The 13,179-nt window shown below is 32.8% G+C and overlaps 1 protein-coding gene and 1 long non-coding RNA gene across 3 annotated transcripts in view; both read right to left on the bottom strand.

Moving 5' to 3' along the window:
- Nucleotides 1–1,485, bottom strand: part of LOC127720146 (uncharacterized) — a 39,641-nt gene extending 38,156 nt beyond the window's left edge. The window contains exon 1 of one of the 2 annotated variants that reach the window (XM_052226610.1): nt 1,313–1,485. The gene's annotated coding sequence lies outside the window, so the exon portion shown is untranslated. The remainder of the gene's footprint in view (nt 1–1,312) is intronic. The other variant, XM_052226611.1, reaches the window with a different exon arrangement.
- A 5,728-nt stretch (nt 1,486–7,213) lies between these two features.
- On the bottom strand, nt 7,214–9,041 carry LOC127720170 (uncharacterized). Its single transcript, XR_007990648.1, has 2 exons — nt 8,936–9,041; nt 7,214–8,134 (listed from the first exon to the last, which is right to left on the bottom strand). It is a non-coding gene; the product is annotated as an uncharacterized LOC127720170 (long non-coding RNA).
- Nucleotides 9,042–13,179: the final 4,138 nt, after the last annotated feature.

Below are 13,179 nucleotides of genomic sequence, written 5' to 3'. Positions count from 1 at the left end.
CATACCGTACAATAACTTCCTTTTTGTCGAAAGTTTTAGTAAGGAAGGGCTTCCTTTAACAAAAGAAGAAAAATATGCCACATGTACAAATTCTTTCAAGCTAAAATATGTTGGAAGCAACGATCACATGCCCAAAAAAATCAAAATTAATCATTATTTATCATATAAACACACGTTAAAAACATGCATTTTCTCTAACTTGTACGAAAATTAGAAATGATCACTTATCATAATTACGTTTATCAATTCTTTTAAAACAAGAGACTGCAAACCCGGATTAATTGTCAAAATCAAACTTGGTATTGGTATTCTATGTGCCGACCGAAACCCCGTCCGCATGCCCGCCGTACTACCCTATAGGAATTTAAATTATTGGCAATGCAGAGTGGTGGAAATTATTATTGTCGCATGTCACAACTCCTAAAGTGTATTGTTTATATAACATATATCGCTATTTGTCTAGATTTGATGCATGACAATGATTCATAGCGAAGTGAGAGTTTTTTTTTATTCAAATCTGCATTATCAAGATGGAATTATCTTTAATCATTCAACATCAATCAAGTTTGAAAATATTCAAAGATCAACATTCAGTTTACGATAAATATTTATATCAACATAATCTAATATCAGTTTACTCAACATTCATCATTCGGTTTCAATTTTAATTACTGCACTTAAACATTCAACATTCGATTTTGACATTCAACATTCAATCTTTACACATTCAACATTCGATTTCAGTTGTCAACAATCAACTGTTAATAATCAATATACGATTTCAATATTCGTTTTTCAACATTGAACGTTTAACATTCAATTTTATCATTCAACATTTCATTGCAACATTCGATTTCAACATTCAACATTCATATTTTCAAATTTAATATTGAATATTAAGTTTGTCAGCATTTTACAGTTGATTTCAAAATTAATTTTTCTATTTATTATCATTCAACATTCATATTTTCAAATTAAATATTGAATATTAAGTTTGTCAGCATTTTACAGATGATTTCGAAATTCACTTTTCTATTTATTATCATTCAGCATTCGATATCAATCATTCAAACATATTGAATTTTCAAAGTTCAATATTCCCTTCCAAGGTTCTTTACTCAATGTTCAATATTCAAATTTTCTATAATTAAAATTTCAATACTCGAGTTACAACTTTCAACATTCAATCGCATCATATACCCTTCAAATATTCAACATTCGATTTTCTGTATTCGAAGTTCTATTTTCAAAATACCTTATTCAATTTCAATTTTGAATTAAGACGAATTATAACTAATATTTTATTGCTTACTTTTAGAGACGTTCGCTAGATATGCCTTTTACGGACAGCCTAATGGAAGTACATTTCTCATTGTTCCAACCATTTTAAAATCGATACAATCGCTTATCTAAAAGTTGTTTTACCTTTATGGCTGCATTTGAAAATATTTCAATGTATATCCGTGTACTTACTTATAATTGTGATTTAAAGCGGATGGATACCGATATGTTATTGGGATGATTTGGGTAAGTAAATATACGTCATCAAGGACCGCCCATAATTTGGAACGTGATAACATTCAAATCCTGTGCTAGACTGGATTGGTCAATAATGTTAAAATTTATATTCTTTTTTTTACTAAAGTGACAAAAAAGGATTAAAACAATATGAAATTAATGTTAAATGCATTTGAATATTTTACTGCATGACTGAGAAGTAATGTTAATCCATGTAGGAATTAAGTGCAAATCTACAATCTTTTTGTGAGCAAGGCTACGTGAACAGCCCACAAAGCCGCTAGATCCTATATTTTGATTGATGTAAAAGATGGAGATACATTTGTATTTAAGAAAACTACTGCGTTCTGAAGGTATACAAAGTATAAATGGTATTGCCAATTTTACTATATTTGTTTCAGTCACAGGATCATATCTTTCAGAAAAGTTTACATTCAAGAGTTTATAAAGAGTTCATTTCATTCACTAGACTTGCTTTGAATATTGCATCAGTTTTAAATATTTTCATGAAATAATAATGCTATTCAGCACTACATGTTGCTGTTGAAGACATTTTGATATGATATCGCAAATTTTACACATTTTTTGTCATATTTTATATGGTTCGTATCTAAATTTACGAGTTCAATTAATGACATCACCGTAAATATAAGAATGTTATATCCTGTTTTAAATATTTAGAATTCTACATGTTCGTGTACAGCTAAATTTTTAAAACAAATATTTGTATCTTCATAACATTATGCAGAATTGATCTTTGTTTCAAATAAAGAAATACTTGGCATGAGAAAAGTTTTATCCTGTCCAGTACTACAGACGGAGTTTTAAATAATATGTCATTGCATATAAAATAGTAACCATCACTGGAAGTTAACCAATTAAATTTTCACCCTTTTTTCCTGTTTCCAAGCTTTAGTCACCATATAACCTCAAGTTTCTAAAATATTTTATAGAATCACCCAATAAAAAAATGAATAGTACTTTGAAACACCCAAGATATATGTTGATGACTGCAATGAAATGTAGTGTTAATTTCTTACAACTGTCAAATTCAAGGGGTAATTTTACTCGTCCCTTATGCGTATGAAACCGGATGTGACGTACTATGATTTGGTGGTATTCTCGGATCTATACAAAACAGAAAAATATCTAATTAAAACACAGATTGGACGCGGCAGGGTATTTATTCGTCCCTTACAAAAAAATCACCAAGTACATATCTGAGAGTACTCGCAGTTATTGACAGCTTGTTCAAAGCCATTAACAACTAATAAATGAAATCATGTATCTAAGACTAATGAATGTAATCGGTGTTCTCTATGCTGTACATACTAAAAGTGAAGTCAACCAACAATACAACGTTCAACACATCTTAATGTTATGCCTTTGAAATAGATTTCTGAAAGTGGTAGGCTACGCCTGACTACTCCAGCTTTGTATATGAAGATGTTCCATCTACGTTATCGAGATGTCACGATTATAACCGACGCTGCAATTAGCTAAGGTTTACAGTTCGTATGAGACTCTGCCAAAGCATAATTTTGCAAAGAAGACCATATGTTGTCAAGTTTTGACAGAAGTATACACACGTATTTGTGTTCGTTGTTATCACACATTGTGTCTGATATTTGAGCAAATGACGCCGAATTCTGATCCGAGATGAGTCATGTTTTCTTTTCCACAAAGATGATGGATGACCCCGTGAAAATGGGCTTCATAATAACCGGTTTTCCCCTTCTCCCGACAGATAATGTGGGATTTGAAGCGACAGGATTTGCACAGTAGTTCTACTATCGCAAAACATACCTATCGCGTGTCCAAGGACGATTACCGGCTCAACATATAGTGGTGATATTTTGCAGCCACAAATTCCCTATGTAGGTCACAGAGTAAAATGCTTAAACTGGACAATGCCCGGTCATATACAGCAAAAGTTGCTATGAATTTGCTAACTCTTTTCTCAAAACAACATAAATGTTTTGTCATGGCCTAAAAATTGACGGATTTAAACTCCAAACATATTAAGTACTAAATTGATAGTTCTTTTACGCCTATCCCTACCTTAATCATTGAAGCGTCCAAATCAAATGGAAAAGGATATCTAAGGCCCTAATACCAATTTGATTTCATCATTGCCGAGGAGATACAGAATAGTGATTGCTGCACATTGTGGTCAAAATAGATAAAGACGTTAATGAAATTTTTCTAACTTCACCGGAAATTGATCAAATTATAATCGTATGTAACTGGTTTTTCGTCCGTGTTCAGTATCATGTATAACAGTATAAATAGCATTTTAGCCCAATAAACAACAGAGTTGCTGTAAAAAAAGAAAATTGAATTGACGTACACAGAATACAAAAGAAAAGAAAAAAGTAACAATACTTAATTTAAGGTATCTTGGGGAAAACAAACAACTTCTTCACATTATCCTTTCAGTCCATTTCCTTTTAAAAAAAAATGATTTCTTTATTTGTTGTAATTAGGTGAAATTTAAGTTTGAAAAGGGAGTGTTTGTGATACCGTTAAAATGACACGATAATTACCCAGGATTTACGATTATAGACTGGAACAGAGTTATTAAGATTTATTAAATGAGCCATTGAAAATATACGATACCTGTTTTTGATCATTTTGGTTATTCATCAAACAATTTCTTTTGTTATGTTCATTGAAACGTAGGATGGTATTCTTGTTTGTATATGACCATATCCTTTTAGCATGTAACATCGTGAACAAACCATATATATTTTGTTTGATATTTTGAATTAAAATTTTAAAATACATATAATGTGCTAATATATATGTCTGGCGTACTAAAAGATAAGCATACTGATTTTGATGAATTTTTTAAATACTTTTTATCAAATGAAAATGGTAATGAAAATAAAAACGCATCATTAAGAAATGAGATTTAATTTTGTAAAATGTTATGTCCTCTCAATACAGTATGCACTTAAATTGCTGATTATACATCACTACATACCACTATTCGATGCATACTAATAACTAAGTTTTATCCTTCTGCATTATTAAGATGAATTTGTTGTTAGCATTCCTTTATCAAAATCAGTCAAATTTGATAAATATACAAAAACTTGCATTCAATTTAAGATAAATATATATAAGCATTCAAACGCAACATATACCATCAACATTTTCAACATTCGATGACCTGTATTCGAAAATATATTCTCAAAAAAACAGATTCGATTTCAATTGGGAATTAAGAAGAATTATAAGTAATTTATTATGATTACTATTTTAGAGACGTTCGGTAGAAAAGGTCATTTATTCAGAAACCATAAAAACATGATACAACTGACTGTAATGAACAATTATGTAATAAACCAAAACTGAATAAATGACAATAATTTGCATTGTGGGGAATAAATATCGCCACAATCCCCAATTCACAGAGATCCGCCACCCGAGAAACCTTGGAGATGAATTCTATATGAGATTAATTGATTTATATAATGCTTGCTGGCTTTACATTCATATTTAGGACGACATTAAGATTAAAAAGAGATAGAAAATATGTGTGTATAATATTACATATTGTTCAATGTCTGGATGTAAAGGTTATAAGATTATAAGAAAGAAGAGCAAGCCATGTTGACCTCTACTTTTATGTTTGTTTTGTCTGTCGTAGAGGATGTTAATAATGACTATGCAATTACATCAACATTATGTTTTTATATACGTCTAAATATTTGACAACCTTACAGATTAAGTTTACTATTGAATAACCTCGGGTTATACACGGCTAACACAGCAATTTATTATACTTTGTCTGAAAGTTACCGCAACAATTAGTTCAACAAATTTGCGCGAAAATACTTCTGTGATATCGTAGTACAATAGCCTGCACTGTGTCCGGCGTCATATATGATACTGTGATATGTTCTTCTCCAACTAAATTTCTATTTATATCTACGATCTAACTGGATGGTATATCAAACTTTATTTGAACGTAAAATTGAACTTCAATTAGATCGATATCAATAGTTCGAATGTACTGCTGACTATACAGTAAGCTTTTCCTCCAATTGTTTTTGTTTTTTTTTAATTTGAATTCAAAAAAGTAGTTGTCAAAATCCATATACCAGTTTTAAGTTTGTATAATTACATTTTTATACTTAATTCAAATTAGCAAAATACTTTTTCGAATTTGTCAATCATCGAATCCTAATCTATCGTGTCAAAATGAGTAAGGTGAAAGAGTTGCTACACCGCAAACAGTTGCATTAATAGCAGACAACATGTTTCCGTATACATACTATCAGTTCTTGTTTATTTCTAAAAGGGATAACCGTCTAAACACGAACGATGTCATAAAACGTTAACAACCATAGGACCATGATCCAGTGTTATGTCAAAGAACGTCTCGTCCTTTATCTAAGAAAGATCATCGGAAGATACCAAAATCTTGTTGATAGTTATTCCGTATCAACTTCACATGATGGTCCTGTAGTATAGATTCTAGGTACTGACGTTATTTATCATCTTAGTAACGTGTTATAGTGTTCTTTTTATTTGTCTTTGTAAATTTTTAACCTTCACTTTTTAGTCTATTCTAGGTAATATCCCTTTTGTGTGGTTCTGTATTTATGCATCCCGCCATTGTTATTGTGCTATGGTCATTTTATGTCTATTAGCTTTGACTATAGAGTCTTTATGCCATTTTTTTTTCTTTGTTGAAATAGGTTTTTGTTTTTATGGTGATTAAGATTATAACACAATATTGACTGCTGTACCCCAATTTTTAACATTGTTACCTATCATGTCTGTTTGTTTTGTTCACACATTGTTGTCAATATTATGGAATTATATGCGACTTATCATACATGTGAGAGGTTTATCTAGCTATAAACCCTAGTTTAAGCAACCATTTTCTGCATAAGGCTTGTACCAAGTCAGTAATATAACGGTTGTTTTTCATTAGTTTGATGTGTTTGAGCTATTGATTTTCCAATGGATAAGAGACTTTCCGTTTTGAATTTTCCTTAGAGTTCGTTATTTTTTTTTTAAATTTTACTTGTTATCAATTTGTTTCCATTTAAGTTGAACTATAAAGTGGTTACCTTATACTGCAAACATCTATTTTAGAACTAACGATAGGTTAGAAATTACAAAATGTTATAACTTTAGCAGTTTATATTAAGTTTAGTTTCCAGTTGTCCAAATGTGTTCAAATGCAAGGATGTCATATCAAACTGCGTTTCTCTATCCCTCTTTAAAAATTCTTAACATCATTCTAAACAGTATGATTTGACGAAATTAAAGATCACTTTTTTTCATCGTTGTGGACTTTCAATTTTTGTAAGGCTTTAATCAAGCAGCACCTACTGAACGGAATAAATCTTTCCCAAGTGAAATGAAATTTCGGAGCTTGTGGTTTAAGCCACGATTTTCTTCTTTGAGTTTTTCTCGTCACCAGAAAGTTATCGAAACACTTTCTTAATGATAGAAATAGAGCTATTTCTTCAAGGAGGTTGTTGGTCCCGTCATAAGCACATGACTAGTGAAGCAAGTGAAGAACAAAGTATTTTTAAATAATTCGTATGGTTTATGAGTTAGCCGCGCGTTGTGGGGCTTGAATTGGAGTTCGTTACTAAGTGTCTTTGAAAATAAACATCACTTGATTACAAAATAAAAACAGTTGAACAGAGTGAAATTTAAAGAATAAGAATTGAACTAATGCATTACATTACTTGCCATATAATTTTGTTATTTCGTGTATTGCTTTCTTTAAAAATTATCTTTGGATACGACATGATGATAACATTTGTATAATATAAAATTTCCTTCAGCACTAAACCAAAACGTCAATTATACACGATGTTATAAAGATAGGCAAATCCGTCGTTTAAATTACTAACTAGCAACCTTTCTTTTGTCCTATCAAAGTAAATTGATGTCGGATAGTGTATTCCACTTCCCTTATTTAGTAATTCACTACACTCACGACCATTGTTCTCAACAACAACCACATTGTGTGACGAAAATCCAGTGACAAAAATATTTCCATGGATATCAGAGGTTACTCCCCTTGGCTGATTGAAAATGTTTTTCTGAAACTGCCATTGAACACTACCATTCAAGTTCATGCTTACAATGTTCTTGGGAATAAATACTGAGAAGTAGACATTCGTTTCGTGCGTTGTAATATATTCAGTTTGGTCAAATTCGCTACTTACGGGAATTCTTTTAATAAGTTCTCCTGCTAGCGTAACTACCGCAACATAAATACCATAACCGTCGATGACCGCGTACAAATATTCACCGTCATATGAAAGTCCCCAGCAATTTCCGCCCAAGTGTATTTTGGTGACTGCTTTTGTATTGATATTGATTTTTTCAATATATCTATTTCTACCAAACGAAACAGCAACACTGTCAACATCTAAAGCAACGATATCGAATGGTTCACTAGAAAGTGAAATGTCCTCGATATGAGTACCGGCTCCATTGTGTATTATTATCCTTTTGTTTCTTTTGTCAGTGAATAGAAGCTTCTCGCTACTTATAGTGCAACCTTTGATATCAAAATCTTCGTTACTAGGATGAAGTTTGATCACACTTTGCTGAATCTGTATCCTATTAGCATGCACTGTAAAATTATAGAGTACAAATGTTAAAGTAAATTCATCCTTATCGAATAGTTTCCCGTCTGAGAGTATTGAAAGTTAAAGGAAGAGCACGTGCTATTCTTATTTTCATAATATACGTACGCCATTTATTTTGTTATATACGTAAATAGGTTGTTTGAAAACATCAAACAATGATTACAATAACAGCAAGCTTAGAAATCCGAATGCTCACACCAAAACGCAAAAGAAATTAAGAAATGCCCCATTCAATGGAAATTAGCCATTGAAGTGATAATCCTCGAGATTCGCAAACACAAAATTGGTTTTACTGGCTTATTCACTGCTAGACTGTAATTCATTGAACACAAAATGAAAGATATAATATGTACCAACAGCTATAAAATTGCTTATGTGGCAAAGTCAAATATATAAAGACGTTTTGCAGTCTAAAACAAGTAGTGCTCTTTGGAATTTGAAGCGTTATAAAATTGCAAACAACTCCTTTAGAAGCAAGCGCTTGTGACCATTCGACAACCATTATTGAAGTCTAAACCAATGCAAAAAGATAGTGGACAAGAGATACTTACACACAGAGGCCCTGGAGAGATTTTATAATAAACTAATTAATAATTTGATGAACCGATTAAACAAAATAAATAACTTGAATTTCACGACTTGTTGGTTGCATTCATCAGGACTTGCTGAACATTTTTAACTACTAATTATTCAACGTTTCGTCGATTCAAATAAAGCAAAACAAGAAAAATGAAAGCAAGTACAGTATATTTAAAAACATTGATAAAAAAATGTTATGACTTTACCTGCAATAAAAACTAGTAATGCTACTGTCAATATGAGATTTATTTTCATGGTGTACATATTGCTTCTATTTTTAAAATGAAGCATATATGACATAGTTAATGATCATTTGTAGGATATTAAGATCTTACATCTGTTCTAAAATACGTCGTGCCATTTACATAGTTTAATATTGGTGTATATTACACTGAAAACATCAATAATGTTGCATATCTGATTGATATAACGAAAAATAGTTGGCAAATCATTTATACAAAGTACTTTACCTGTTAGTGGATTTTTTTTTACTTATTACTAATTTGCAGTTTCTATGTGATAATGACCTGTAGAGTTGATTTTTCCTTTTTTGTGCTTTAAAGGTTCACAAGTATTTTCCGGTGGATTTAAACCCACCCCAGCTGATTTTTTTTCGTTTTTAATACAACCTTGAGACGTGATCATTGACCAAACTGTGTTTCTTTGTCATTCAATTATTACCTTGTAGTTACAGCAGTCCATCCATACTGACTGGAAGTGAATGTGACTTGAGTGTCTTGCTGGGGAATTATTATTGGCAAGCCAGGTCTGCCTAAATGTCCGTTTTTACAGATTTCTGACAAAACAGAGACCTAGATTTTACAGACCAGTTTGTTATACCTCCTTGTATTCCTGTTCCACCTAAGCGTGTATTTAGAAAAATAGTTGATACATATGGCCTATGCCATTAACGAAGGGACATCAAATGACTCCCACCCCCACCTGATTTTGGTTACTAGTACTTTTTCACATTTTTTCAATTTTGAAGAAGGGAATTAAGGTTGCCGTATTTTCATAATAACAAATTTGGGAAGAATTTATGGAACATGATTGCATGGTTGAACTCCCTGCTGTCAACACAGTTCAGCTGGGGCAGTTCTAAAAAAAGTATGGAGGGTCATACAGGCCATCAAAAAATGGTGGTTGCAATCACGACTACAGGCGTGATTGGGTGTAAAGGGTTAAAATTAAGGATGATTAATAGCTTGACCTATTTTATTGACACATTTCTATTGTTAAAGACCGCATGCATATGCTGCTCTCGAGATGTTTTTTTGGTTATCCTTTTTGTTTGGTTTGTTGTCTCATTGGTGTATACCTAAAAACTACCCTCAGCCACAAGTCCTCATCCTATTGGAACAGTAGTTTTCTTTTAATAGTTTCATGTATATGCATTGTAGTGGGTTGTTTTTTGTCCTTTAGTCTGATGAGGACAAATCTTCTCTAGTTGCTGCAGCATTTTTCATGGCTTTTGTTACCTGATTGAGATTTAAAGCTTGACATATGTTTACCTCTAGATATTGTTAATGGTATTGTGTCAATGAATTGTTGTTTTGATGCAAAATAAATTTCTGATTCTGACTCAATGTAGATGAATTATTTGTATATCTTTTGTCAAATCTTATGGCATCAAAAATGAGATAAATATATCATATTTCAACATTTATTACTTTCTCTGATTTAGGATTTTAATAAATCTTTGTTGCAATAGTAATCGTGTTAAGACATGAGGTGTACAAAGACAGTTGATGCACAATACGTTTGCATGCACTTACATTTCTTTTGTATAAAATAGAGTGCTAAGATAAAAGAAATGCTTGCAAAAATTTAACAAAACCAATAAGGAGAAAACTTATTGTATGTTTGTACTTTAGCAGGCAATTTAATGGATTGATCCAGGACGAATTAAAGTTGATATTTGAGTCATTAAAATCTTCAATTGTCTTTCTAATAATTGATTGCCATGTTTGCTAATGGTTGTGGATATAAATTATATATAATCAAAGCACTGTAAGCGCTATAGGCAGTTAACCAAAAACCAAGGCAAACTTAATGATGAAAACTATGGCAGTGTTGCTTGAATTGTTTATCACAGCTTGTTATATCTCAAGTATCAGATTTGTTTGGTATATTTGCTGCACTGTCTTACACACTTTTCTATAACAATATACCTTTGTTTTCAAACGTTTATCATTTATCTTTAAATTACTTTAAAATATGTATCCTTTTGAAGATTCAATTCGGAGAAGATGTATGTAACTGTCCCAGGTTAAGGGATGGTTTGGCACCAGTTGACATGTTTAACCCTGCCATATTATGTGTGTGCCTGTCCCTAGTCGTTCAGTGGTTGTCATTTGTTGCTGTATATCATATTTGTTTTTCATTATTGATTCGAGGGGCCTCGATGGCCGAGTGGTCTAAGTAATTACTACTGTAATCACTAGCCAGTCAACACTGAGGTTGTGAGTTCGAACCCCGCTCGTGCGGGTGCACTCGACTCCAATCTTAATTGACCAGGATTGTCAGTTTTCCTATCGAAGGTCTGTGGTTTTCTCCGGGCACTCCGGCTTCCTCCACCAATAAAAACTGGCTGCCACGAAATAGCCCCAAAACGGTGCTTAAAATTGGCGTTAAAACACCAAAAATCAAATCAAATCATTATTGATTCGACTTAAATCAGGCTGCTGGTTTTCTTGTTGGAACTATTTACATTTATCATCTTGGGGCCTTTTATAGTTTACTATGTGGTATGGGTTTTGCTCATTGTTGCAGGCCGTACGGTGACATATAGACGCTAATTTCTGTCAACTTCTCTATACACAATTGAATGAATTTAACTTATGCAGGAACAATGTCATTAATATTACAGTGTTCCACAGTGGTGTAGTTTTATTCCAATATGTACTAATTAAGACTTTTCATATGCCACATTACCATTTTTAGTTGGATCAGCAGGTGTCATCGATGTATGTTTATTTAATGAATTGGATATTAAGGCAAATTAATTAATATTTTATCAAGGTTTTCAAAAGCAATGCATATATCAATGTATATTTTTCATGGTGAGTCTGCAGTGGTACAAGTTTGCAACGATACGATTTTACAGTTATTCTAGTTGGTAGTTAACATTGGTACAAGTTGACGTTTGGGTACGAGTTGACGTAGTACGAGTTTGTAATCGTATGAGTGGACTTGCTTACCTGGAAGGAACACTGAGTTTGGGTTCTACAGTTCAAAAGTTATGAAACACAAATCAGACAAAGTTTTACAACTACAGTGATCGATCAAAGGTGAGGTCTGATTGACCTGCCCATAGTAAATGACCCCCACCCCACCCCAAGTCCATGATGTCACTCCATACCAAGTTTGGAATAAAATGACAGGTGATTATAAAACAGTTGGTCAAGCATTCTTGGGCATTACACTGCTTGAAAGATTTATATGTTTTCTTTAAAATGAGTCATAAATGAAAATTTTTATAGGCCCAGAAATAATTCAAAAAATAATTAGGATAAATTCAACCTAAACTTATTTTTTGCATCAATTAAATTTTATAATAAACAAGAAATAATTGGAAAAGGATACTGTTACGAAGTCTCCCAAACAAGCTCCCATAGTTCATCATTCCCATGGTCGCCTGACATTGGGCAACGTCCAGTACAAATTGGTTTGGCCTAGTAAAGTGATATGCATAAGTGACGCTTGGAGATTGACCCTGTATGTCATTCAAATCTTCTTGAAATCATGAACAGGAATATATATTGTTAAGGGGTGGGAATCTCAACCGTTTACAAGTTCTCAAAAAGGGGGGATCCACAGGGGACTCGCCCTTTATCTCATTTGATTTGTTTTATAGTCCCATACAAGAATATAAATCGTTTCGTGGTGGGGATCTTGACCGTTTACAAGTTTTCAAAAAGAAGGGGGGTGGGGGTGACCCCCGTGGACTCCCCCTATATTTCATTTGATTAGTTTTATTGTCCCATACAAGAATATATATGGTGAAGGGGTGGGGATCTTGACCGTTTACAAGTTCTTAAACATGAGGGGGTGGGTGACCCCAAGGGACTCCCCCTATATTTCATTTGATTTGTTATATTGTCCCATACATAAATATATAAGATTTAGGGGTGGGGATCTCGATTGTTTACAAGTTCTCAAACAGAAGGGGGTGGGGTGACCCCTGTGGACTCCCCTATATTTCATTTGATTTGTTTTGGTGTCCCATACAAGAATATATATGGTGAAGGGGTGGGGATCTTGACCGTTTACAAGTTCTTAAACAGGAGGGGTGGGGTGACCCCCAGGGACTCCCCCTATATTTCATTTGATTTGTTTTATTGTCTCATACAAGAATATATATGGTTTAGGGGTGGGGACTGCGACCGTTTAGAAGATAAAAGCACATTCTCAAATTGAAGGGGGTGGGGTGACCCCAAGGGACTCACCC

The sequence above is a fragment of the Mytilus californianus genome, unplaced genomic scaffold (assembly GCF_021869535.1).
Source record: "Mytilus californianus isolate M0D057914Y unplaced genomic scaffold, xbMytCali1.0.p SCAF_11, whole genome shotgun sequence".
Lineage (NCBI taxonomy): Eukaryota > Metazoa > Mollusca > Bivalvia > Mytilida > Mytilidae > Mytilus > Mytilus californianus.
The sequence above is the reverse complement of the archived record's forward strand: the minus strand, read 5'-3'. Positions and strand labels throughout refer to the sequence as shown.